This window comes from Pezoporus flaviventris, unplaced genomic scaffold (assembly GCF_033815535.1).
Source record: "Pezoporus flaviventris isolate CSIRO_AGI_PZ_B2104156 unplaced genomic scaffold, CSIRO_AGI_Pfla_v1 ptg000005l, whole genome shotgun sequence".
Taxonomy (NCBI): Eukaryota; Metazoa; Chordata; class Aves; order Psittaciformes; family Psittacidae; genus Pezoporus; species Pezoporus flaviventris.
Window position 1 is genome coordinate 19,200,945 of NW_026892553.1, and position 27,013 is coordinate 19,227,957.

At 47.2% G+C, this 27,013-nt stretch overlaps 2 long non-coding RNA genes across 2 annotated transcripts in view; one reads left to right on the plus strand and one right to left on the minus strand.

Moving 5' to 3' along the window:
* Positions 1–27,013, plus strand: part of LOC133265562 (uncharacterized) — a 377,264-nt gene that overhangs the window by 105,108 nt on the left and 245,143 nt on the right. The window lies entirely within an intron of this gene.
* On the minus strand, positions 1,137–16,124 carry LOC133265563 (uncharacterized). The gene is made up of 3 exons (XR_009742020.1): positions 15,886–16,124; positions 11,549–11,635; positions 1,137–1,449 (listed from the first exon to the last, which is right to left on the minus strand). It is a non-coding gene; the product is annotated as an uncharacterized LOC133265563 (long non-coding RNA).

Sequence of the window (27,013 nt, forward strand, 5' to 3'; positions counted from 1 at the left end):
CAGGAAAAATGTTACAGACACTAATGGAATTTTGCCTAAATTCATACTAAATGAATCAATGTTAAAGGAAAAATGACTATGATGAGTTAAAGGATGCCAGGATAGACAGCATGTATCTGTGCTGTATTAACCTGCTGAGAGCTGGGTGCAGCTAAAGAGCCAGCAGTATTCCCCCAAGGTGAGCTTGACACAGCCATGCCAATTGGGAACGTCCATGGTGGCAGAAAACCACCCTATGTTCTGCTGCCTTTGCCTCCCCCTAATTTTTGCTGTGCATCTTTTACCTCATTTCCATAACATCCCCAAATGAATCTGCTGGACTCTTAACAATAACTCAGGTTTCCTGACCCAGTTTTCCCTAAGGATTTTAGGGGGAAGAAAATAAAAGAAACCATAGAATTCCAGGCTGGCTGGGGTTGGAAGGGACCTTAAGGCTCATCCAGCTCCAACCCCTGCCATGGGCAGGGACACCTTCCACTAGAGCAGGCTGCTCAAATCAGACAAAAGGAAAATCTACCAACAAGCAGCCTTTCTACAGAAAACACCCCACAGATGGGTTATTGTCCCAAGCTCCTTACCTCTCACCCCAGAGACCTGCATGGTGCCTTTGGGAGCAAGCAACAGCTGAGAGAGGCAAAAGGGAAGACACGAGGCACAGCAGTCATCCAGGAGCAGGAAACACCATCCCATCCTGCAAGGCTTACTTCTATTTCATTACCCATTTGAGCCCATCTACAAAGTGCTGGGGGAAAGACATGCTTTGAGGAGAGGCTTGAAGGAGAAGACAATGGTGGAGAGAGATGGAGGGAGTCCCAGGAGGAAGTCATCAGTCATTAGACATCACCCACAGGTGAAAACAACTGCTCATCCTGAGCTTCTGTTTCCAAAAGCAATGAAGACACAGGGATAAAGATGTTATAGTGTAAGCACTTTTCACAATAAAATGGTAGAAATAGGGTTTTGGAGCATTCAGTTTATTAAATAGGATATTTGGCTTAACAAAGAGAGGCCAAAGATTCAGTGTATTATTATGGTGGAAGTAAGAAAGGATGATTAAATTCTCTTGTATATATATATATATATAAAAATATATATATTAAAGTAGATTTTTTTAATATATATTTACATATATATATATTCTGTTGAGCAGCACCAGAAAACACCCATTGCTGGGCAGCATTTACACCAGACCCTAGGAGAGCCATCGGATGGGCAATACTCAATGGCAAGAAAAAACCCTTTCAGAAGCAGAAGGATGAACCCCTAAAGTTATTAAATTAATAGGAACCATGAGGGGAAAATCTTGACTGTCTTTGCTTTGGCTCACTGGCAAGGCTGCAAAAGGAAATGTGTTGGGGAAAAGGGTTTATGCTGCTCCTGGAGGCGGCCATCTGGGATGCTGAGATTAGTCTTTGAGATTTCTATTATCTGAAACTCCACTGGCAGGCTCTGCAAAAAAAAAAAAGAGGAGTTTATAAATTCTGTTAGCGGGGTTTAAGTAAAACTATTTTATCTGGGGACTAAGAAATATGTGTAATTACCGTAGGTGGATAATGCTTTTTCATTGCCATTCCCCAAAATTAGTTTGCCAGATATTATTCCTAAGAGGTATAATTAAAATCAACATAAAATCCAGAACACAGTGAAAATAAAACATCAGGAGATAATGTCTTCAAAATTACTAGACCAAACAGTCCTCTGCACTGCGGTACAAGCATAATCACTCCCTGGCTAGCAGTGTTTGTTTTCCCTGTACAGGGATGCTTTGAACTCCCAGGCTGCTCAGGCGAGCTGTTACTTCGCAGGCCATTGTAAGAAGCAGTTATTCCATAATACTCTGTCTTAAACTCTTTCCCTAAACAGCAAATGAGAGAACTTTATTGAATGCAGGGTCTTGACGCTGCGTTATTTCCAAAGCTCCCATTGAAAGCAGCCTGGAAACCTCTGTGGGTTTGTAGGCAGGTTCAGGTCTGGATCCATGTACCTGCCGTTAACTCCTGCCCTGGCAAAGTGTCCAGGGATGTGAATGGGACTCAAGCCAGGGATAAAAACCAAATGTTGGATTCCACATTGAGCACCAGGAGAGGCATTTCAGAGCCAGGTACTTGCACCAGATGTTTAATCCTGTTTTCTGCTCCTAGACAAGGCATAACCTGATGGTAGATGCCACCTCTCATTACGAATGTCTGGCCACCCTTGTTAATGAAAGACTTTGTTTTCTTTTTGCAAATGTTATTAAGCAAAGAACAAACTGATTGTCTAAATTGATTAAGCAGATTCATTCCAGTGAAAAACTTATTATTTGCCTGGCTCATTTCATCAAATCAATCCCGAGGAAAAAGGCTCCATGAATTAAACTAATCATAAATATCTACTTTAAAAGCCAGCCGTTAACTGGCAGGATACAGTTAGTGCCGTCAATCACTAGGACAATAAGTGACTTTGAAAGCAGCATCTTGCATTGCTTCTCAGCACCTTCTTTGCCTTTTCTTGCAGAAAATTGGTGTTTGGGAGCCAAATTCTGCCCCTATTTGGTCCCATACATTCTCATTAAACGTCTATGGGAGCCCAGGAGTCATTCTTGGGTGAAAAACCCCATAAGATTTGATTGGCATTTCCCATAAAATAGCAATCAGATTCTAATTAGAACACTAACTCTGATAGATTAATAAGAATTTCTGAGTGTTTCAGTACAAGGTCTTGAAAAAGCCACTTTTAAAACATAAAATGACATTCATTTATTAGACCGAACACACACATTCATTAGGCTCACTCCCATCACAGCCAGAGAAGGTTTCTCTGTAATCTTTTTCAGGACATGGATGGAAAAGGCAGCCCAGAATGCTAATAATCAATTCAGTTAAAAAGAAAGATCAACCATTGCATTTATATTTTCCCAGCATATTATAGACACGGTTTGGGCTTTTTCTGGCTGGATATGTTTGCACACACACATGCTTTCGAGGTTTGCTCCCTACAAAAGTACCTTTGAAACCACCATTCAACGAGGACCTTTTCTTTGCAAATAGGTTTGTCATGGATGGCTTGCTAAAAGCACACAGGTCTTGCTTAACAGTTGATCCAACTTCTTCTTCTTCACAGCCTTTGAGCCCAGAGGTGCAGCAGCATCGCTGCCAGGATCCCCTCCCAGTGTAGCCATAACTCCCATAGCATCAACAAGGGTTAAGCCAAGACATTGTGAGGATGTGGTGCGTGGTACAGCCTTGGAGATACCTTTGCCCCATCTCCATCTTGGTCCCAGGTTAACAATTCAAAGTAACATTTTCCTACCAAATGCTTATATTCAGTCCCACAGCTCTTTGATGAAGCCAGTTTCAGTCTTATGCTGAACTTTGAGACCCAATTTGGCTGGCACCACTGATTTAACACACAGGCCCATGTACACAGAAAACCACTTTACAATTACAGCTCCCTGGTCTCCTCTTCCTTTTCCAGTAGCTTTTCTCTAATAATAAGAGGAAAATTCACCTCTGCCCATTGTACCTGCTAAGGGCTGAGCTCATGGGGCAGATGCCATCAGGTAGACTTTGGGTTCTTCAACAAATAAGAAAGTTTTACAACGGCTCAGTCTGAGAGCAACAGCTGCAAACACTGTGGCACCAGCAGTAGTTCAAAAGCACATGGCACAGACAATAACAGCAAAGCTCAGAAAGCTAAGGCAGAGAAAGAAACTTGTATACAGAACAGCATCACAGTAAGAATGTAGTGCTCTGCAAGGCACAGTAATGACACTCTGAGGGCTTCATCCCTGCCCTTCCCACTGGAGGGGGGGTTCTGCATCCTGCATTCCGCATCCTGGTGGGGGACAGAAACACCCCATCACAGTGTGCAGGGTGCTCAGGGAAAGGAAAGATTCCCACTTTTCCAGATGGCTTCACATGGAGCCCTCAGGCCATCACCACCCACTGACACCCCATGAGCTGCCTGAGCCGATGGGCACAGGACCCTGCCAGCACCACTCTCTCCCACTCTCCCCATCAAGGTGTCTATAAGCCTGATCTCTGTATAAGCAAATGTTTTGACTAGGGACTTAAGAGAGCAAGCAATGACAGCTGAGAAATAAAACCCCAAGCACTTTCAATAGCAGAAGTTTTCCTTCAAAACTCTTATCTGCTACATCATGTTAAATGCCCACAGTATATCCATGCTCAAATACTTAATTTCGCTAGGTCTTTTCATTTCAAGACCTGTCTTTTTTGCCATTCTGATTCTTTTTAGCATCCCAAGGAACAGAAAACCCTTTTCAGACCACATTTGCCAGCTAAGCCAGACTCCCCTTCCTTATGGCATTAAGGAGCAGGGCACTTTCCTAGAAGGCAGTGAGGATGAAGCCCCTGGCAAGAAGCTCCTGGGTGCTCAGGGGACTTCTTGCAGGACACAGGGCATTGATGCTATGGTGAGAGCTCTGCCAGCCCATACGGTGCTGGCTGACAAAGCCTGCTGCCAGCTGGGAAGTAACACAGATTGGAACTGACAGAGAAATGTGACAAATTCATTATTAATAGCACAACTACTCTTTAATACGTAGAAGGCTGTACTAGATTAATAAAACCAGGCTTTTATATTCCTATCTGACAGCTGTGATGGCGTGTGATCTGCAGGAAAGCGAGCGCTGACGATGCTCTGGCTCTGGCTGCCATCGGGATGCTGCAGTTGGATTGGGCAGGGACAGGATTTCTCTCCAGGACATTGCAAGTCCCGCACGCTCCAGAAGGTCACGCAGGCTGACTGTGTGGCAGGGCAAAGCACTCACACAAAAGGTCAGCGTGAGTGGAAACCTGCACACAGTTCCTCCTCGGGGGGTGCAAACCTCCCTGTGTTCATTAGCATCCGCCCTGGTTTAGCTGAGCCCATAGTGGGGTGCGAGGGAGCTGGCTGAGTTGTGGATCAGGGCCAGAGGGACTTGCTCACACCCAGCTGCAAATCAAAGCTCCAGCAGTGCACAAGTGGATTTCAGTCCCTCGCTGTCCACCTACCTGTGCACAACACACATCCACAAGCTCTCAAGCAACCTATATCTCACTCTATACATGTGCACACATATATACCTATACGTATGTGTGTGTATAGATGTGTGTATATACATATAGATATATGTGTATATATAGTATAGTAGATATATGTATACATACACATATAGATACATGTGTATATATAGTAGATATGTGTATGTATACATACAGATATATGTGTGTATATAGTATAGTAGATATATGTATATATACACATATATATGGACACATATATATGTGTGTATATATACACATATAGGCATATATGTATAGATATAGTGTAGTAGATATAGATATGTATAAACATATATATATACACCATACATATATATACACTTTTATTTTACTCCGGGTATTTTTACTGCAGGTGTACACAGGAGACCCATCAGCATGTAATATAAATACTTCATTTAACAGCTCATTAGCATCTATTCCCTCTACCTCTGCTATTTTTTTTTCCACTTGTTCTCTTCAGAGGAAAGAAAACACAGTGTCAGGGAAAAATATTTCCAACAAGCCTTGGAAAGGACGAGTAATTCGGCAAAATGCATTCACTTCCTCTTATTCTCGCCTCCTTGAAATCTAAGAGCAGCTGCAGTGCACTGGCTGCTTACGAACAACCCCGCGCAGTTCCAGAGGCAATGTGTGGCCACAGAGAAATACCATGCGAACTTCCGGATTTTCCTTGTGGAAAAGAGATTGGTTCATTCCTTTAGAATGAATTATCCTGATAACTGGCTGCTTCTTTTCAGCATCCTTAGCATTTTCTGCCATCTTCTGCATTTACCAAGGGTAGGTTGCATCGCCCTTTGCCACCTCCCTCGCAGCCGGTACTAAAGGTCTCAGCATCACCTGGTTGACATGTACCATCCCCTCGCAGCATCCCGGCATTCCCAGGGCTTGGAGGATGAGGCAGGTTTATGCTAACCTCACTGCAGACACACAGCTACAGCCTGGAGCTCCCCAGGACAAAACCAGGGCAGGGAATGTGGCTTTTAGAAGACGCAGATGTGACATTGATTTGCAACAGGCATTATCCAGCCATGAAAACCCTCCTGTGCAAACCGGAGCCCTGCTTCCCAACCGCTGCTCCAAGAAGGGAACCCACCGGTGCTCCTCTCCCCCTTATCCTGTCCCTGCAGGCCCTTGTCCAAAGCCCTTTCCCATGTTTCCTGTAGCCCCCTTAGGCACTGGAGCTGCTCTAAGGTCTCCCCTTAAGGAGCCTTCTCTTCTCCAGGTTGAACAACCCCAATCACGGCCAAGATGCTGCACCCAGCAAGAGGGGACCTGCAAACACATCCGAGGAGCCGGCATCAGCCACACCAAGCAGCGAGGGGCCGGGGCTGAGGACTCCTTGGTCCTCAGCGGTTGAATTAAAGCCGGGGGGCGATAGCAGCGGCACCGGGACCCTTTGAGCCGGTGGCAGCCGCTGCTATTAGCACACAAAAGCGATGCCGAGCAGCAGAGCAGGACAAAAGGGGAGGGGGGCAGGAGAGACGGAGGGAGGGTGGAGCGAGCCAAGAATGGGAGAGGAGCCGCGCAGACAAGCAGGGAGGGAGACACGCAGCACACAAAAATCAGCGCAAGGCAAAGACAAGGGGATAACAAGGGGGGAAGAGACCGCATGGGTGAGGGCGTTCCTCACCTGGCCCGCTCCCCCTCTGCGCTCCGAGCTGCTCCTCCCCGCTCGCTGCATGCACCGTGCAAGGGCACCAGAGCAGAGCATCAGGCCACCGGGTGAACCCCCAAACCCAAGAGGGTTTTCCTGCTCACCCAAGTTTCGCATCGCTGCTGGTGAGGCTGCAATCAGTGCTTCTGCAAAGGGACTTGGAGAAACTGGGTGCATTTCTCACTACCAGCCGTATTCCTCATTCCTGTTCCCAAAAACACACCTTGGATGACACCAGAGCCACCAGAACCAAAAGCTGGTCCTAGTTAACACCAGCATGGAGCAGCCAAGCAAACAAACCAAAATGAGCCCAGACAACACAAGATGCTGCAGGCTCATTCAGCCTCACCCCTTGAGCCCAGAGCCTCCCAAACCAGCCTGAAAATCCCTCTCTGCTTGGTATGTTTCTCCTTACAAGCACCCCACCAAACTGGGGAGAGATGCTCTTATCCCTCTTGCAGCCCTATGGCCCCCTCATCCTTGCCAATCTTTTAGGAACAGGGTGGCAGAATAACACCGAAAGGGAAAAGTCCACATGTGAAGATGCTGTGGAGCTCAGACATGCATCAGCTTTCGTTTCCTGACAGCAGCTTTGAAATGATGGAGTAAATGACAGAACAACTGTATAACTCCCCTCATTCTTGGGGAGATTTGAAAAGCTCTCCTGTTTCTAGTGTTTCATAAACCAAGAAAGTCAGAAATGGAAACCACATTTTTCAAGTATGAACTCACAGGGAATTCAATAAAAAAAAGCTTTTTTTTTTCTTTCCTGACTGAAAACATTTCTTTATCTTTAGGAATGAAAACTAACACCACTGGCTAAGGGGTCTCAGGCTGGCAGTGCTCGCAGCTTCATCTCTGTGCTATGGTGCCCCTCGCACAGGCAGCAGCCAATGTTTGCCCTTCTTCCCCTCTTGTCCCATCTGACTTTCATTCCAGATTATCTCCCTTTTATTCATTCTCAAGACTATCTCCTTTTTATTATGAGTTTTCTAGATTTCTTTCTTTCTTTTTCCACAGTACCAATGCTTGGGCATTTGCCCTCTAAAATAGGACAGCATTACCACTTAATGCCATTGCACGCTTGGCCACATTTCTTCTGCAACCGACACCACCATAAGAGTGGATGTCAGAGCCAAGCTCATTTCTAATCTTTATACTCTGGTTGCTGCAGCACACAATTCCTCAACCCACATCATCCAAACAAGACCCAGCACCAGACTGGTCCTCACAGGGCCAAAGCTCTTCAGAGCAAACAACATACCTGAGATGACCAAAACCTGTGTGAAAGTAACCAAAAGGGAGCGCTGACTTCTCCAGCTCTCCTCATTCCCATGCCAGGGAGAAAAAGGTTGATGGAAAAAGAGTGGGAGAAAGTGAAAATGGGGGGAAAAAGGGAAGGGAACTTCTTGGATTAATCAGGAATGTCTCACATGCATGTTTATAACCTAAACCAAGGAGCAGTTAAACCTTGACTTCAGCTACAGCTTAGCTGGAATAAGGATTTCATTTCCAAACACTAACTTGCACACTGCTCTTTATTTCATAAAGCTGGGGTCATCCTCATGCCTGGCTTTGCAATAGGGCTGAAGCAGAGAGTTTGTGGGTGCAGGCATTAGAATGTTCACAACACCTTTAGAAATGCTTTTCAAAAAGCCTAGCTATAGTTGTTAGGTTTCAAATGTGCAAAGTGTTAACCTCCCCACAAAAGGGACTTGAAAGGAAGAGTTTTGATCAGCGCCAGTATTGAGAATAATTCAGTTCATATGTGTTGAGATAGCTGTGGGAGACAAAATATTTCAGGAAACTCTTGCCCAGGATCTTTGACCACTTCAGTTTTCTTCCCTTATGGAATGATGAGGAATAATGCAAGGATGAGCTGCAAAACATCAGGCAGAAACGGGGGACAGAGGGACAAAGCAAAGCTTCCCATTAATGCAATGCATGTGCTGGTGCAATACGTTTCAGGTGATGGGGAACTCCTCCATTAGCACAGGTAACTCTACAGATGCTCCATACTTTGCATTTTAATGTTCTGATGCTTGCTTTTTGACTTCCAACACTAGGCACAATGGGAACACAGTTACCCCATTAGCTAATGCAGGAGATAAAATAAGTGATGCCCTTTGAAATCAGACTAGGTTCATTCGGATGTAAAAACTGATGAGGGGAAAAGGAGATGGGTTGGGGTTTGGGAAAGCGATAAGAACCTGGTAAATGTTGCCTCTGGATTAATCCCAGCATCTTCTTCCTCCTTCATGCTCAATCAGGATAACCTGGAACACACCAAATGGTGTTTTCCCATGCGGAGGCCGCTAGGAAGCGGTTTAGGTGTGTGATTTCAGGTGTAAAAACTTTATCCCAGGCCAGGCTATTCCATGGGACCTCATTCCCGGACAGCGCGGGGACACCTCAGGCTTCAAATCTTTCCCAAACTCCATCAGGATACCCTGAGTCTTTGTGATCTAACCAAACGTATGTCACGCTTCCTCAAGTTAATAATGGATGTCCCGGCAGGGACAGCTCTTGAGGGCGGGGAGGGAGGGGTTGCCTTTTTCTCTCTTCTTTTTTAACTGTTGCCTTTTCCCTTCCCATTTTAAGGGGTGGGCAACACTGAGTGCAGCCTGCCTGGACCACTCTGCTCACCACCCCAGCCAGCAGCCCCGGAGCCCTGCAGTTGCCTGTTCTCTGTTCATCTTATGCAAGTGTCCCCTGAATGAGGCAAAATAAATAGGAGCAGCAAACATATGACTCTCCTTAGCACAAAACCTCCCCACCTCCTCCTTGGTTTTAATTTTTTTTCTATTATTATGACTTTTTTTCTCCCTCCTCCTCTGGAGACATAAAAAGAGGCTGCGTCTGCCCCTGTTGAATGTAAATGCCTTTGAAGTGGAACTAATCATTTCAAGGATAGTTTGCGTTGTCCTAACAACGCAGCTGAATTGCGAAGCCCCGCTTTTTGTTGGAGATATGTTTTCTTTCTTTCAGCCCAACCTGATGATGATATACTGCTTTCACGCTCTGTCCTCCCGCATCGTAAATCTCTGCTGCCGCCTTCCCCAGCCCAAACTTCCCCCCACGCCAGCGGGGGACTGGCTGTGGCCCTACACCCATCTCTGTGCATGCTTGTGTCTCCTTGGGTATCCATCCATCCATCCATCCATCCATCCATCCATCCATCCATCCATCCATCGCCTTCAAGTGCCCTGCACCCTCCCCGCAGGCATCCCGCATCCCTCTCTGAGCATCCCTCCGCAGCCCTCCGACCTGCCACCAGCCCCTGTTAATGCTATTAGTGACAGAGGTCGGGTTTAAATTGGGGCTCAGTGACACTGTGGGGCTGCAGTGGGTGCCTCGGAAGTTCAGGTCAAGTGGTGAGGACTTGGGTTTCATGGTTAAGGCTTTGAGGAGGCAACCTCGGAAATGCCACATTGGATGGATGGATGGATGGATGGATGGATGGATGGATGGATGGATGGATGGATGGATGGATGGATGGATGCACACACCCAGCAGCACAGCCTTTCTAAGCCCCATTCCCACCAAGCCAAAATCCTCTGGGCTTGGATGCATTCCCCAGCAGGTCCCATTCTTGACCAGGATCTCTATGGTGGGACAAGTTGTGGGTTAAGTCCTCCCCAGCGGGTGCTTGCTGGCTGACAGCTCCTCTTTATTTTAAGAACACAAACATATTTTATTTACTGTCTTCTATAAAATATTTACTAGCAGGGCTGAGGTGAGTCCATTAAAGTCCCAGGGTTTGCTTATAGCAAATAGTTACTTGGGGACTGCTTTTGGGGGTTTTGCCATTGTAAAGCCATATGGTTGCCAGAGGAGCAGGGAAAGAGGGGGTCAGGAGGAGCCAACTGCTGGAGAAATGGGCCTCAGGAAGCAGCACAGGAAGAGAAAGGAAAGAAATAGTTTTGTTCCCTCTGTTTATGAGGCCCTGCAAGCACGGGAACAGCCACCTTTCAGGTAAGAGTGGGCAATGGGGCTGCGACCAGCCCAAGCTCAGCCCTCCGTGCTGCTGACTTGCATCAATGATGGGGCAGGGAGTGACGACACTGTGCTGGGGCAACCAAAGCCACCTCAGGCTGTGTCTGTGCTTCTCAAGGCTGCCCTGGGAGAGCAGTGGGGCACCAGCAGCTCCATCTCCATCTCCTATGCCCACATGGACACACAAACCCCCTTGCTCAGCTCCTCTGGCCGGTGCCCCATCATAGCTCTGTTGTGGGGACAGGGCTGCTGTAGCACCCATAGCCTCACACTCATCCCCTTGGAACCGTATGGGACAAAACCAGCCTCTGACAACCCCTCATGAGCTCAGTTCAAAGGAGACAAACACCAAAACCCATGTATATTCGCCACGAGAGAAAAGCAATGCAAAAGAGTGCGATAAAGGAGAATTCCAGGTGAAGATCAAGAAACTCTTTACCCTCAGAGAGTGGTAAATGACCATTCCCAGTCTGTTAGCATCTTTCCTTAGAAGCAAATCCCAGACTTTCCTGTTTTAAAAGGAAGGGACGAGGATTAACAAGGCCATCTTTCTCTCTTACATATTTTTTCCACCCCAAGCAGGGGTGTTTGTTAGAAAAGAAGCAAAGGACTTGGTCCTGCAGCTCCAAATACTCAAAGCACAAGTCTGAGAAAAGCAAGGTGCAAAGAAGTTGGAAAGCAAACTGCCAGCTCCAAACGGGCAGCACAGCCTCTAGCTGAAATACGATGTATATGCACTGCTCTTACATTTATTTAAATAGAAAATATGTATATATGTTTTATATTTAATATATATATTATAGATGATTTTATATTTACTCAAATTAATAACTCAGTCGCTCACAGGTACCCTGATTGCAGCTGAAGTTCTCTGCATCCTCCATCTGGTTACCTTCAGTGTATGAATCCTCCCAATCCCCTCAAGGTAACGTGGGGCCTATGAAGAAAGGAGCAGAAATTGCCACTTGCTGTTTCACCACCAGAGAGATGTAATAATGCTCCTAATCAGTGGACTTTGCTATTTCAGATTTGCTTTAATTCCTTCAAGCAAACGCTTCCTATTCACATGGATTCAGTCACGCTTGGTTAGCATCTTCCTGCCCAAATAGTCTTGGCTCAAGATTAATATGTTCTTGATACAGCATTTTATATGTAAAGCATGGGAAACCTGTTTCAGTGGCTATTAAACCAAGGTGTTGCTGATTAGTGTGGATACACCAACTTCTGGCAGGCCTGAAAGGTGAAGATACAGCCCAGATGTGGAGGGCATCCACAGCTCCATCCCTCCCTGTGCTGTCCCACCACCCAGGCAGCAGACAGGCAGAAGCCCCATTACAGGGATTAGGGTTTTGTCATTTCTCAGGGCTTTATGGTAACCTCAGAGCAGCTGAGCAGCAAATGCTTCAGCATTTCACCTTGGTAGGCAGATGCATCCCAGCCATAAATGCTTCCTGGCTGCGTGTCCAGTCCATCTCAGGACTTTTCAGTGCTTTTAAAAGTCAGATTTAATGGCACTGTTTATAGAGCAGACAATGAGCAGGCAGTCTTTCCGTGTCAGCTCCTCCAGGTCCTCTCAGACATGAGCTGACATGCTCGAGGCTGAGATTTCCCCCTCTTAAACAACAGTCCATGGAAGCAGATCCAATCTTTCCCTGTCTGCAGCAGCCACTGCCTGCCATGCATGAGAGAGCCAGGGATGCTGGGGGGAATGACATCTTGGGAATGCAAGGTCACATCTGATTCGTGAGTGAAGCCCAGAAATCACACAGCTCTTTCTGAAGACCGTATTTAGTCCTTTGTTAAAGTTTCCAGCTTTTCAGTTCTCCAAATGGTGTTTTTTGACCCTAAAAGTGAAGATACTAATAATATATGGCCCAGAACGAATCTCAAAGACAATGTCATAATTCATCTCTCAAGTACCATCCTAAGAAACCAGGTTTCTTCCTTTTGTTGAGTATATTTATGACATACCTGGCAGTGTTCAAGGCCAGGTTGGACAGAGCCTTGGGTGACGTGGTCTAGTGTGAGGCATCCCTGCCCACGGCAGGGGGTTGGAACTGGATAAGCTTTAAGGTCTCTTCCAACCCAAACCCATCTGAGATTCTATGATTCATTTAGAGTACTCCCTCTACGTCTTGAAAGTACACTCAAAGCTGCCCCTTTAACCATACAAACCCACAATGTACAACATGTACGCATTTGGCATCATGTGCTTTTGGTTTTCCTCTTTCCATATCATCTTTTCTAAAACCATCCTAGAGGGATCTGGAAATGCACACCCAGCCCTTCATCAGTTCTTAGTTCTCTGAGTTAAGACAGAAAACAGTGACAAAAAATACCCCAAACCACCCCCAAAAAAGCAAAAGCCTCAACTTGAAGTGTCCTGGGATAAGTTTAAGAGGTTTGTAAGACAAAAGAGTGCAAACAGCCTATAGCATGAGAAAGGCTTAATGCTCAAAGAAACACCTTTCAAAACGAATATGTCTGTTGGAGCTGCAAAGGCTCCAGCCTGCATTAACACTTTTGGACAGCCTAGTGCCTCCGAGACTTGACTGAGCAAATATTTCAAATACATTTTCTTTATGGTGCTCCAGATTGTCAATCTTTACATAGCAGCAGGAGCAGATGCTCTTTAGGAAATAGTATCTGAATCCCAGCAAGTAAAATTAAGAAAATTAAGAAAAAAAAAGAAGGAAATCTGGGGGTTTTCCACCTATTTAAATATGTGTAGATCCTGATCAGTGATAGTGATCAAGGATACAACTCTTCTAGACACATAATACATTGAAATACCATTCCCTGGGGAAGGAGAAGGGTTGCACAACCAGGGATCTTGCCCTCTGGGGTGATGGGAACCAGATTTGGGAACCCTACACAGGTTGGATGTGTGGCAGCATCCTCAGGGTAAAAGCCAGGACAAGTCCTGCATGGCAAGGAGGACAAAGAGCTTCATCCATGGGGCGAGGTAGCTGTGATCTGGAGCAGTGAAAGGGTCCGTCCTGGCTTTCCATGCCAACGGCTGCACAGAGACATTTCCTACAGAGAAACTACCTTTCCCATTGACACCTGCCCCTTCTGAGGCAAAACAGGCTGCTCTCTATTTTTAACATGCATTTCCCTAGGTCTGTCTCCATTTAAGAGGCCCTGCTGATATCTTCTACAGCACTACACCAACTTACTTCAAGAAGACTCCTGAACCCTACGGTAACTAACCCAAAGTGAGCTGTAAAGGGGCAATAGGGGAACTGAGCATAAATACCTCTCTGGTGGCCCACACAGAGGTTGCCTTTGGTTTCCTTCTTGCTGGGGTGCTTTTGCTCACTGAAACCATCAAGTGATAGCATTTGACTGAGGAACGCCATCCACTTCACACCTCACACCAACCACAGCGCTGAGTGCGTCGGTACCTGCAGGCAAGGCTGTTCACACTCCTTCTTTACACGCTGAAGCTCTGCCATGGTTATTTGCTCAAAGACTTCTCCAAAGTCATGATTTCCCACTGGGCTTTACAAATTACCAGCAACCAACAACAGGCAAATGACTCTGGTCACAAATGCTGTGTTCACCCAGGTACCACTTAGACGAGCTGCTGTGGTCCCATCAGCAGAGAGCCAGGGAGAGGCCCCATCCATCCTCATCCCTTCCCTCCTAGGTCATAGGGAGGCTTTGGGAGGGCAGGATCAGGCTATTAACTGTTAGAATTACAGCCCATGTGTCTCAAGTACTTGCTGCCCCATCCCTGGCAGTGTTCAAGGCCAGGTTGGATGGGGCTTGGAGCAAGCTGCTCTAGTGGAAGGTGTCCCTCTCCGTGGCAGGGGTTGGAACTGGATGAGCTTTAAGGTCCCTTCCAACACAAACCATTCTATGATGATTCATTCATTCTGTGATGCACCTGAGATATTAGTGCCTGAATTAACTAATTATGTCACCCTGAATCACACCAGAGCATCATCTGCACAGGGTTGCCTTGACATCCTCCACATTTCCCCATTTCTTTAATTCTCCATCACAATTATACACTACAGAATTTTCTCATTCAGACCATTTACATAAGCAAATGCGACTCAGTGTAAACAATTAGCAGCATGTTGTTGCATGAAAATGTGTAATTAATCCACAAGTTCTCCTAAAGACTATTGTATTAAGGAAGAATCTGTGTCCATGCTGGTGCCTTCCTCTTCGTGCTGTTGAAATGCAAGTGGCAGCGAGGCTGGAATGTGCGTACACTCCATCCTGACAGCACACATGCACATCACCCTTCATTCTGCCGAGGTAGCCAGTGTTCCATACTCTAGGGTTTACCTCCCACAACAGTAGGCTTAAAGAGGGAAAAAAAGGCATAAAACCTCACATCACTGCCTAACCTTTACCACTGCCAATCTATTTGTTCCTCTTCCAAATCAGAAAATCACAAGCCAAAAGTACTCTTCATAAATACCTGCAAAAGGTGGAACAAAGATCAAAGCAGCACGCTAAACAGCTCCCTATTCTTGCTGTGGTTTATTTGTTTTCCTCAAGCATTAGAGGGGCATCAGGAGGCAGGCTGTGATGATTTTTAATGCTTCTGGCATTCCAATGCTATCCCAAATCTGCCTTTGCAGTTTATTCTTAAGCGTTTTCTATTATGGGGCAACAAAGAGCTATTCATTCTGCCTAGTGCAAACCTTAGTTTTGATTGAGCACTTCTGGTAACCATTTAGGGTGCTAAAATCTATCATTGCATTTAATTATCCTTGTTTTTTTATAGTCTTCTTTATTGCTCATTAAATTACTAAAGATGCTTCTGCGGTTTATTCTGAAGAAAGGATCCAGCAAGCAACATATGCTGGTGAAAGGTTGCTCAGGTTTCTGCAGCATCTGAAGCTGTCAGCATAGATTCACTGATTTTGTGTTATCAAAGGGTAAGCAGCTCTTGTAAAACCCTGGCACTTTGGTCACCAAAGTAATAGTCACATAAAAGAGGCCTTTTAAGGTATTAGGTTTGGTGAGCAGCGTTATTCCAGAGTTCAAAACATTTGGAGAAACCTTCCTATGATTAAAAGCTGAGCAAATCATCGTGGCTCTGAACATGGAGAGAATCCCAGAATGGTTTGGGTTGGAAGGGACCTCAAAGCTCATCCAGTTCCAACCCCTGCTATGGGTATGGACACCTTCCACTAGAGCAGGCTGCTCCAAGCCCCATCCAACCTGGCCAAGTCACAAAGTCTTCCCATGAGCATGAAGCATCCTCCCAACCTCTTGAGCTGCTCCAGAATCAAGACCACTCTCCTGCCCCATCCAATGCTGGGGCAGCAGCATTTTGGCAGCATGGTGTAGCCCCGGTCATCAGGGTTTGCTTTGCAGCTGGGTGAGTTTCAACCCCAACAGGAGTTCCTTTTCTGTTGTTGCCTTATTCCTTTACCTAGCCTGTCAAGCTAGGTGGAAAATGGTGATCGCAGTGTACATGGCTATACTAATTCAGTAATAAGATTACCAGCTGATGCTAGGACAGAGAAGGTTTTATCTCTATTTAGATATTTTATGGAATATTGAAGCCACATTGGTATTTAAACATTATATTACACTGTGGTTTTGTAATCTCAAATGAAACCTATTCAGCTAATTCTCCAAGCTTCATTATGTTCTCAAATTCCCTTTAAACTGTTTTTGTGCTGAACTATATTTACTTAACTCCAGAACAGTGAGCAGCCCATGCGAATGCAGCAGGGATTTCCCCTGCTCACAGATTTATGCACTCTACTTTTTATCAGCTTAGCAAATAACATGGCTCAAAGGTTTTACAGGTTTCTGCTTTCTCAGCTGTCACCTTTCTGCAAGAGGATGTCTTAGCTTTCCATTTAAGCCCCCTTCCAGGCACACCCCAAGCACCAGCAGCTGGCAAATGCAGCTCTATGGGGCAGGATCCGCTGTGGCTTTAGGAATTCTGTGTGTGTAGACTGGAGTTCTGCATGCCACCAGAGCAGGGAGACACTCAGCATCCTGTATGTGAGGCTCTCAGGGTATGTGAGATGCCAGATGTGGTGCTGGCACCATAGAATCATAGAATGGTTTGGGTTGGGAGGCACCTTAAAGCTCATTCAGGAACACCTTCCACTAGAGCAGGTTGCTCCAAGCCCCATCCAACCTGGCCTTGAACACTTCCCATGGGTTGTTTTAAGCATAGCTTTTCAGATGCTGGACCAAATATGGCCAAACTTCTGCCATCCTCACCCAGGCAAAACACCTTCCTTCCCTCTGTTTGTGCCTCCAAAATCAGCTGTGCATAAATACTTATTTTCCCATCTCTGCTATCTGCATTTTGACTGAACAATGAGAACATCCTTGAAACTGCAGCATCCATCACCTCTTTATTTTGCCCTGTGCCAGTGTGTACATTCCCTTTTACACCTCCCACGGGGTAGATAAGTTGTAACCAGGGCTGCAGAGGAGGCCACCCTGAATGTCCAGGGTGAGCTGGGATGGAGCAGGTTCAGAGGGACCATGTCCCACTGGCTTCAACAGACTTCATGGCAGCGAGGCTGATATCAGTGCAGGGATGCTCAACTCCTGCTGCAGTGCCCTGCATCACCACTGGGCATAGAAAATAACAAACCCAAGCTGGAAACAGAAGAAAGTGGGTGAGAAGACAGGAAAACATAGGAAATGCCATACAAGGTTCATCCACATCTTGCTTATGAGTGCGAAACCATACCAAAGACTGCTCTGAACGGTCCTGCCCCCTTCCTTTTGGACCCTGCATCCTCAGAGCTGCAGCCCACCTTCAGGGCCTGAAAGGCACAACGAAACAATTAGCCATGCTCCATAAAGCTGCTTCCATCCAGCCACCCATGGCTCTCCCCAGCACCTGCAGGACACCAAATGCTGGGCTGGCAGGAGCCCAGCAGGGACTGTCCCCACGAGCTGCAGCGGCAAAGGTCCTCATGGTCCAAAGGTGGGAGCAGCCAGAGCTCCATCCCTTTAATCAATACCCAAACTGGGCTCAGTGTGTTTAGGGACACAGCTGAGTGATCCCCAGTCTTTCCCATGCTGGGTGTCCCAACACACCATCATTGAGGCATTGCCACTACAGCAAGCAGGCCTGGGAAGCAAAGCTGCATCAGTTGAGAGAAGGAGGGGAAGAAGCACAAGGATTGGAATATTAATAGGCAATTACTGTGAGGACAGCACATGCTGGAGAAGTGATTGGTGCTCTCTTCTCTAGAAAGCTTTTCCTTCCACCTTCACTCCTATTTCTCCTTTGGGAAAACCAGGCGGAGAAGCACAAACCTCCTGAGTGCTGCTCAACTGCCTGGCAGGAGCCCACCTCCCCCAGGGCCTGTGTCCCCCCCACCAGACACGTCTCACCTCCCTCTGCCCCAACCCAGGTCCTGAAGGGATGCTCTCCATGGGCTGGGGCTGCACAGATAACAGGGGTGTTTGTCTGGAGCTGGTCCTCCAAGCAGAGGTGCAGAGATCAGAGCACAGTGATGCTGGCGGGCCTCATCCACAGCCACGTGTGAGCTGAAACAGCACAGCCACTCTTCCATCAGTTATGTGTCTTAAACAGCTCCTTCTCCCTCACAACTGCTGCGCTGCATTTCCATGCTCGGATGGGCAGGCGCAGGATGTCGAGGCTCTATTTAGCCAGACACAGCCTGTAGTGAATGGTGCCTGCAAGTGGGAAGGGGCGTTTGGCAGGGATGCAGCTGGGGGCTTAGCAGGGACTGCAGTGTTTTAGCAGCTCTTGGGAACTCTCGACTGAAACACAGTGTGATTGCTGCAGTGCCTCCCTGCTGCAAACAGCCACTCACCCAGATGTCACCCCTGGGAAGAGCTGCTGTGCTATCCCCCATGCTGCATTCGGTAGGGTGGGATCTCCTGCCGTTGTGCTGCTATCATAGGGGAATGCAAACCCAGCACATATTAAAGCTCAGCAGATGCAAGCAGCACCAATAAACCCCTCACCCTGCTTGGTCTCACCTTCATGAGCTGTCCCATCCCACCTGAACACCTCCATGGGCTAGTGGGGTTTCTGATCTCCTCGCTCCTTACCTGTCTGATCCTCCCTCCCATCACTCCAGGCTTCTGATCTCCCAAGCACTAATCCAATCTTCCCCACAGCTGCTCCAAGGCTCTGATCTTCCCTCTTCAGCTGCTCCAGGCCCGGGTGTTTTCCCTTTGGCTTCCTTAAGCCTCTGATCTCCCCTCCTCATCTGCTCCCATCTGCACCCTCGCTGTCCTCCAGCCACAGACAAAGCCCCAGCTGCACAATGGCTCTGCCTGCAGGATGGGTGCTGCCAGGACCCTGCCCTCCGGTGACTCCGTGTACAAGAGCAGGTGCCAGGCGCACCAGGAGGATGCCCCAGCAGACACACACTTGCATTATATTCACTGTGTGAAGTGGTTTGGATCCCCAGAATCCCCCTGTTGACTCTCACAGGCAGCATGCATGCACACTTTGGACCCTATAACTTATCCACATGGATGCTGAGCCCTGTAACATGCTGGTGTGCTGGCAGTGGGTGGCAGAGGGAGATGGTGTCCCTACTACTCCCTGAAAGAAGCTGCACCTCCACCAGAGCCCTCCACTTGGCTGCTCCAAATCCAAAATGATTTGCAAAGGATAATCAGTATTTTCATGCTTTTTCACCCTCCCCAAGGATTATTCTCTATTTTTCAATGGAAAAGAGGAGCCTCTCATGACCACAGGACTCCAGGAATGGGGCACTGAGCAAAACCCCAGCGGGTTCACAGCAGAACTCCAAGCATTGGCATCATCTTAGGAACACGCAAAGGAAACAGGCTTCTGATGTGCAGCGTTTCCTTCTTCACAGCACCAATCACTGCCATGCCCATAAACTTTGCCCCACCATGGGCCAGGATGAGAAGATAAGTGGAAGAATGAAGAGCTTTTGAAGAGAGGCTCTCCTTCCTTCCAGTGATGTGGACGGAAAGGGAGGGCCGTGCCAGGTCCAATCACGGTACAAAGCATCATGCACAGCTCTGATTTGGTGCTCCAGACAAGCAAGTACTTTTGCTCCCCCAGCAGCAGCTCCATGCTGGCACTTTTCCTGCCCTAACTAAAACCATAAGACCTAGATCCATAAGGTCACAAGAGACTTGGAGGGGAAAGCAGGGGAAGCAGCATCACCGCTGCCAGAGCCACATGAGCTGCTCCTGAGAGCAGGAAAGGACCTTCCCCACATCCCTGCCTTCTGCACCGCAGACAAGCTGCATCGCTCTGAAGCCAAACGGTGGGTTAGGAGTAATCTCCCTTCCCAAGAACGTTTGCCTGCTAATCACAACGCATTATCAGCTAAAGCAGTTTCATAATGAAGCAATAAGACCCAATGAAGTTGATGTTATCATAGGATAATTGGCCATGTCAGGCAGCCAGATGCCTCAAGGCAAAAGCAAAAGCTGTTTAACGTACCAAGAAGGTCAATCAGCAGATAATGTCCATTTCCTCTGAATTTATTGCCCCTGTATTGGCCATTTCACTGAAGGAGGTTCCAACATTTTCATCCCTGATGGTATATACACTTGTGCTCACGTTAAAAGTGCTCCAGGGTTGTAACAGCACCTTCAGTTCTTCAAGTAAAAGTAAATAAGCAAAGCAGCCTGACTACAGGCTCAGAGAAGCCAAGCTCTGAGCAAGCAGTAATTACTGCAGGAGGGACCAACAAATTGAGCTTCATCTCAATTAGAACTTCAGGTAACCAACACGTCAGTGCCATTCAGCCACCAAAGCGAATGCAAGTTGTGCACAGGAACCTGCTGCCAGATGGCCACAGCAAGAGAGAAGTCACTGCCCCTAATCCAGCGTGTGCATTCAGGTGCTGCTGCACATGGAGCTGCAGGGAGCTGGGGAAAGTGGTCTGGCATTGCCCATGTTCCATCCCAATATGGGCTGCCACGGCCACCCAGATGATGATGGGGACAGCAGCTCCCATCCCAGTGAGATGAGCTGGTAGCAGGGACATGGGGACACGGAACTCATTGGGCTGTACCACCTGCAGGATCCATCTCTTGTTAAAAGCATATTTCTTATTCACATGCATCACCCCATGGCACTTCCCTCCACCTCTTGAACTGATGGTAACCACCTAGAAATAGGTATGCGTGAAGAAGAGAGCTGGCACAGCCAAAAGCCAGGCTTTGTGTAGTTATACAAGACATCTGGTCAGATTGAACAGCTATAACCACCCAGACAAAAGCCATGCTCCCTCCAACATGGATAAAACTGAGGTTGCTGCCATTTTATAGCAAAGAAATTAAAAGCAATAGTACCCTTCCATGAGAAGCACCAAGCAGGGCAGGACACATTGCCTCTTCGAAAGGAAGAAACTGAGGCAGGAAGAAATGACATGCAATAGCTGTAGGGAAAAGGAGAGCATGTCCCATCCTGCTTCGAGGCCATCCCTAAATACTGGTATCATGAGACACAGCCATGTCCCCCTATGGTACAGGACTTATTAATACAAGGTGGTCATTTCCTTTCTCCCCTGAAATAAAGTGATCTTGGAGGCTTTCATATACTGTAATAAAGAGGGAAATTTGTATGTTCCTGGAGGCCTTTCCAGCAACCAACAGAGAAGACATTGATAACACCATGATGCTAAACTTGTCTAGGCCAAGGTAGGCAAGAAAAAAGGTACATAAAGCCAAGGAAGGGTCTATACTCAGAGGGATGATTACAGCACGTGGAGACTGCTACAGTCATAGAATCAAGTAGTTTGGAAAAGACCTTTAAGATCAAGTCCAGGAAATGAGACAGCCCACCAAGGGTCCCAGGGAAGTGAGCAAAGGACCTGAAGCCCAACATTCCCTCCTTCACCTGCAGTGCTCAGGGCAGGAGAAAGCACGGTTGCTTCGTGTCTTTCCCATGCAAGAGCTGTGAGCACCCACATTCCCAGTCATCTTTTGTAAAGCAGAGAGTTCTGGTGCTCAATGGTCCAAACCTCTCCAAAAAACGGTCCAAATTGGTAAATTTTTACCAACATTTGGCAACATCTCTGCCTTTAGCCAGTCACCCCAAATCCACTTGACACTTGCCCTGGTACCTCCTTTCAATGCCCATCACGATGCTCTGGACCTGAGCACCTTTGGAGCTGGGATGCTCAGAGCCATCCCCATGCTCAGGGGGCACCCCTTTCCCTCCTGCACTCATATGTCTGATCCAGACAAAATCCAAGAGGGAAGAGGAAGCTGAGACTACAAAGCTGCTTCTTTTCTCCCAACCCTATCCTGGCAGCAATAGCTCCTGTTGGCTTCCCATAGGAATCCTGCCCAGGAATCCTGCACAAACCCTCTCTGATAGAACAGACGTCTGCTGCTGTGCCATGGGAAAGCCAGCACCCAAGGGCCAGCTCCAAGGAGCTCCCAAGGGGATGTAAGTGCCAGAGGAAGGATTTCTCACAGCAAAAGGGATGCTCCACCCAGGAGGCTGGTGGATCCCTGCCCCTTTCCATCCATACACATTTTCCTCCTTCCTGATATTAACAATCTTGAGTGATGCAGAAATTCCTCCAGATAAAGCAGCACAAAGGCTCTAATTCAGCATGGAAGTTGGATCTTCTAATTGTATTAGGGATTTATACACCGAGTTAGTAAAATACCATATGGCCCTTATAATGAAAGGCTGGTTTTGCCTTGGCAGGCTGTGTAAGCTGCTAACAGCAGACAAGGTCATAACATGTCTCCTTATCACTGCTTTATGCTCTGTATCCCAGTCCAGCTTTTACTGCATGTCATCCAGCAGAGATTGGATGTACTTGTTAACCTCTTGCCTTTCCCAAAGGATTCCCATTCCCAAGTCCCATGGAAGCACAGTCCCTGTGATGCCTTCAAAGCCATTACTGCGTATATGGACTTAAACCAGGTATTGTCCTGGGTGTAAACCGTATTCTAACCACCACTTCCAGTTTCCATCCTGGCTCACAGGGATGTCTCCATCCTCTGCTCTGCACATCCTCACTGGAGCTCCAGCCCAGCAAGCATGCAGAGACTCCTTTTGAGAGGTGCCCAACCTCCATGGACCCCAGGGGTGGGACTTCCTCTGTATTGGCCCAATAAAAGCAACAAATCAAACTTGTCCGCTCATATACAGCCCTTGTTTTGGGGTCCATAGTGGTTGGTTGGCCACCCCTGCTCCAGACCATCTGTGCAGCTGCTCCATCCCCTCCGGCAACATGTGGCATTTCAAACCAGACACAGTGCCTGTGCCATGTCCAACCACTGCCAGTCAAGCCAGATGGGTATCAATAAGGATGGGCTTATTCTCCTCTCCTCATTCATCATTTCTAGCCTGACGCGATACACATCAGCCTAGCAAACAACTTCTGTGTAAGCAACCAGAGCAGAAATGCAAACACTGCATTTGTGCCTAAGCAAATCTATTAAATGTATCAAATAAATCAGCCAAATGAATGGGCTGGCCCAAGAAAAGGGAAAGGGAAGGGAAGGGAGGGCGCCTGCTCTCAACTAGACCTTCAAACCTCTCAACCAGCATCTTTCCAAGCCTCCCTTCGGCCAGTGAATGCCACACAACATGCCCTGAGGAGGGGAGAACGAGAGCCATGAGTGCAGTTGCCCACCCCAAAAGGCAGGTTTCCTGCATAAACTCCTGCTTTTCAGCTTGGCTTCAGGAATTACCATCATTTCATAGGATCAGAGCCCTGCACCCCTCTTAAATGAGTCACCTGCAGGTCTCCCTGTTCTGCTTTCCCCCATGACAATGTCCATCTGAAGGGCAGAAGCGGCACGAGGGAAGGTTTCCGATTCCCGGGGAAGGGAAGGTGGTTCTTCCTTTGTTTTCCTCGGGAAAACAAAGTTTCCCAGGGAAAAATAAGCCAGTGTTTGGTCCAGGAGTGGTTTCTCACCAACACACCCCAAGTACAGAACATACTGACAAAGGCAGGGAGCAACCAGTCTGTCACAGCTGCATGGCCGGCGCGCAGCCGGCCTCCTGCCTTAACTGCAGACGTTCACTTTAGGAAATCACTGCAGCAAGCTATAAATGATGCATGAAAATTAAATGAGAGGACTCCAACCAAGACATGAATCCCCGGCCACATGTCTGGGGCGGGCTCGGGGAGGGCAGCCGAGGGGCAGACAAAGCAGAGGCAGACAGAGCTCTGTGTGCTGGGGAAACCAAAACAACCTCCCCAGCACTCTGCTTGTGAAAGGCTTCAGGAGGGGTTGAAACCTCAGTCTGAAAGGCCTAAATACCCCCGAACAAGGGGAGAAATCAGGCTTTCTCCAAAGCACAAGGTATGTTCAGGGACACCACCTCTGTGCTATTAGTTTTAAGGAGAGGCATTATCTGTGGCCATAGATTCTCTTATATACATCAAAAGCCCTGGTGCAGCTGTGCAGCAGTGAGTGGCAATGGTGTGCAGGACCTAAGGGATGGCACACAAGACCCAAGTGATGGCCCACAGGACCAACCCATGCTCTGCCCCAGATACTGCCCATTAAGGCTTAATGACTGCACATGGGTTTAGTCCGTTCCTCACTGCTCCTCTTCCTCCTTCACAACCACCACAGGCATTTCTACAGCAGCACTGTACACAAAAGCATGAATGTGGGATGCTACTAGAGGACTGTCATCCCAACTGGTCCACAGCTGCCCAGCTATTAGAAATAACCTGGGCTTTTAGGGCAACTAAGGATTGCACCTTGAATCCAAGCCAAGGTAGCTCTTAGGCGGGCTGCCAGCCCAACACAAATGCACCTGGTTACACTGGGATTTAGGGCCATTGGCTCCTCAGAAACAGGACCTGCAACTGAAAGGGAGGCCAGAAGAAGATGCTCTTCCAGGGTTTCATTATTTAGCGTTAACGTTCACATGGCTGGTGGACAACACAACCTCTCCAGAGATGGAGCAGAAGAGCATAACTCCAGTTCATGACTCTCACATTCGCTCCCAAACACAGCAACGTCACAGCCAGCATCAGTGCTGGCCAGAGAAAGACAAACAGCAAGAGATCAGGGCTGTGACTGCCCTGCAGACACAGGACCCAATGAGGTGTCTATGCAGGGACCAGAGAAGCGATAAGCCGAATCTTACCCACACAAGCCTGGGCTTCCTTACACAAACACAGCTCCGAATGAAGCCAACAGGCTGTTCTCCCATAACATCTGCAGAACTAAATTGCTTTAATTGCTCTAGATACAATAGCCAAACCTGAGACCCTAATCTGGCTGCCTAATACTCTTGCTTGGTTGAAAATAACTCTTGTGAAAGCAACCAGCTGGGACAGAGCTTATCAGGCAGCAGCATGGAGCAGGATGGGTCTCACCCCACAGCCTGAGCCTGGGGACCCTGCAGGGATCCCTGCCCAGGAGGCAAGAGCTGTTGCTAACCCCTGCTGACCTCTGGACCTCCTCTCCCTGTGGCCATAATGAACTCCCCAAACTCCCTGCCTGGGCACCTTGCTATAAAGAGGAATGCTTGACTCATTCCCTAAAATCCACACATCTCTGACCACACGTCTGATGTGGGGCTGGTTCTGCCAACATCCCTTCCCTTCCTGCCCCTCGTCTGGCCAATGGATGCGGGAAGGCAAACTCTACTGCTCCCCACATAGACAATCAAAGTCTGGATTGTCCATGACAATCAGCTGGGTCCCTAGAAAATGTCATAACACAAACAATAAATACCCATCATCATCATTTCAGATTCCTGCTGACTGCATAACATGGCTCATGGCCAAGCATCCATGGCCAAAGTTGTGGTGCCTGGAGTTACACATCCAAATAAAGAGCCTGACTGTCACATTGCTACCCATCAATAACAGGATCCAGCTATTAACAGAAGACAAACCATGACGAGGACGTGCGCACACATCCAAACAGCGACATGCTTAGTTAGATGCTGAAACACCAACACGAGGACCAGCTCTAAAAACTCCTTAACCTTTTTGTTGCGTACATTCAATAAACCCAAAGCATCCAAAATGATCATGCAAGAAGAATGCTGCATGTATATAAGAGGTGTGAATCATTAAAGAAATTCCAGGTGGGTTTTATTTTTCTTCTGTGTCCACAATACTTCCTACAGAAAATTTGTTCTTGTAAGCAAAGTATTTAGGAATGATCAAGGACATTATTTTTCCCAAAAAAAGGCTTTGCTCTCTTGAAACATTCTAGGTAAAATACAGATGAAGTGCCAAAATAACCAACCAAGTTTGATCCTGGAACATTACTTTTCCATGAAAAGAAGAGAATAAACCCTCAGCAAACCCTAAATCACAGAGAAAAGGGATAACTATTGGTGAAACAGTGAACTTTTGAATGGCTTTTTTAATACTCCCTAAAATGTGCTGAGCAGAAAAAAAAGCAACCCAAAATCACTAACCAGCGTCTCATCTTGGGAAGTATATTAAAACCAGACAGAGAGATACATGCCAGCTTTGTATTTGTGTCCCTTCAAAGATGAGTTTTGACTTCCCTAAGCTTTCAGAGTGCTCTTTTGCCTCTGTCTCAGCCCCCAGCCAGCCCATGCGGTTACATGGGTCACACCAGCCACATCACAAGCCCTAACCCAGCGTGTTTGTTCTCAGCTGACGCAACACATCCCAATGTATAAATGCCTTCAGAAAGCACAGCTTCCCTCCAAAACATTGCTCTTCTCTCACTGAGCACAATGCGGCTTTTAGAAGAGAAGATATGCCATGTTTTCCTGGATCATTGGGAGGGAAGTACATGGAATTTGCCTTCTCTCCCATGCCTGTAGATGCTCAAGTGTGCTGTCCCAAGTGCCACTGCCCCCAAATCTCGACAGCCTGGCTCCCTGGGGAGCTGGCAGTGCAGTCGTTGAGGTTGGAAGCTGACTTGGAATTGGTATTATTATCAACAATAATACCAATATTGGTATTATTATCAACAATATTACCAATATACTTCAATATAATAATACCAATATACTTCAATAAGAATACCAAAATACTTTGATACAAAAAATTCAATCTATTATTTGTTATTGTCACTATTATTATCCCTATTCTTCAATCTTTTATTAAGAGTAATAATAACAACTTGTGGCACCTCTGCTTAGCCCTGTCCCCTTGGTCATTGCCAAATCCTAGACAAGAGGCCTCAACACTAATTGCCAAAATCTGAGCTGTCCCAGGACTCATCCTCCATTCCCAGTTTTAGAGGCTCTCTGCAGCTCAGAGATTCAAGTCCTTTTTGATCCAGACTTTTTCCCTTGCACAGGCACAGCTGGAGCACATCCATCCACGGCATCTTTTATCTCATGCTAGGGCAGAGGCAGGGCTCTCTGGCTGTAGATGCTGCTTTCCAGGTGACCCTTTTTATTGTGGCAGCCACC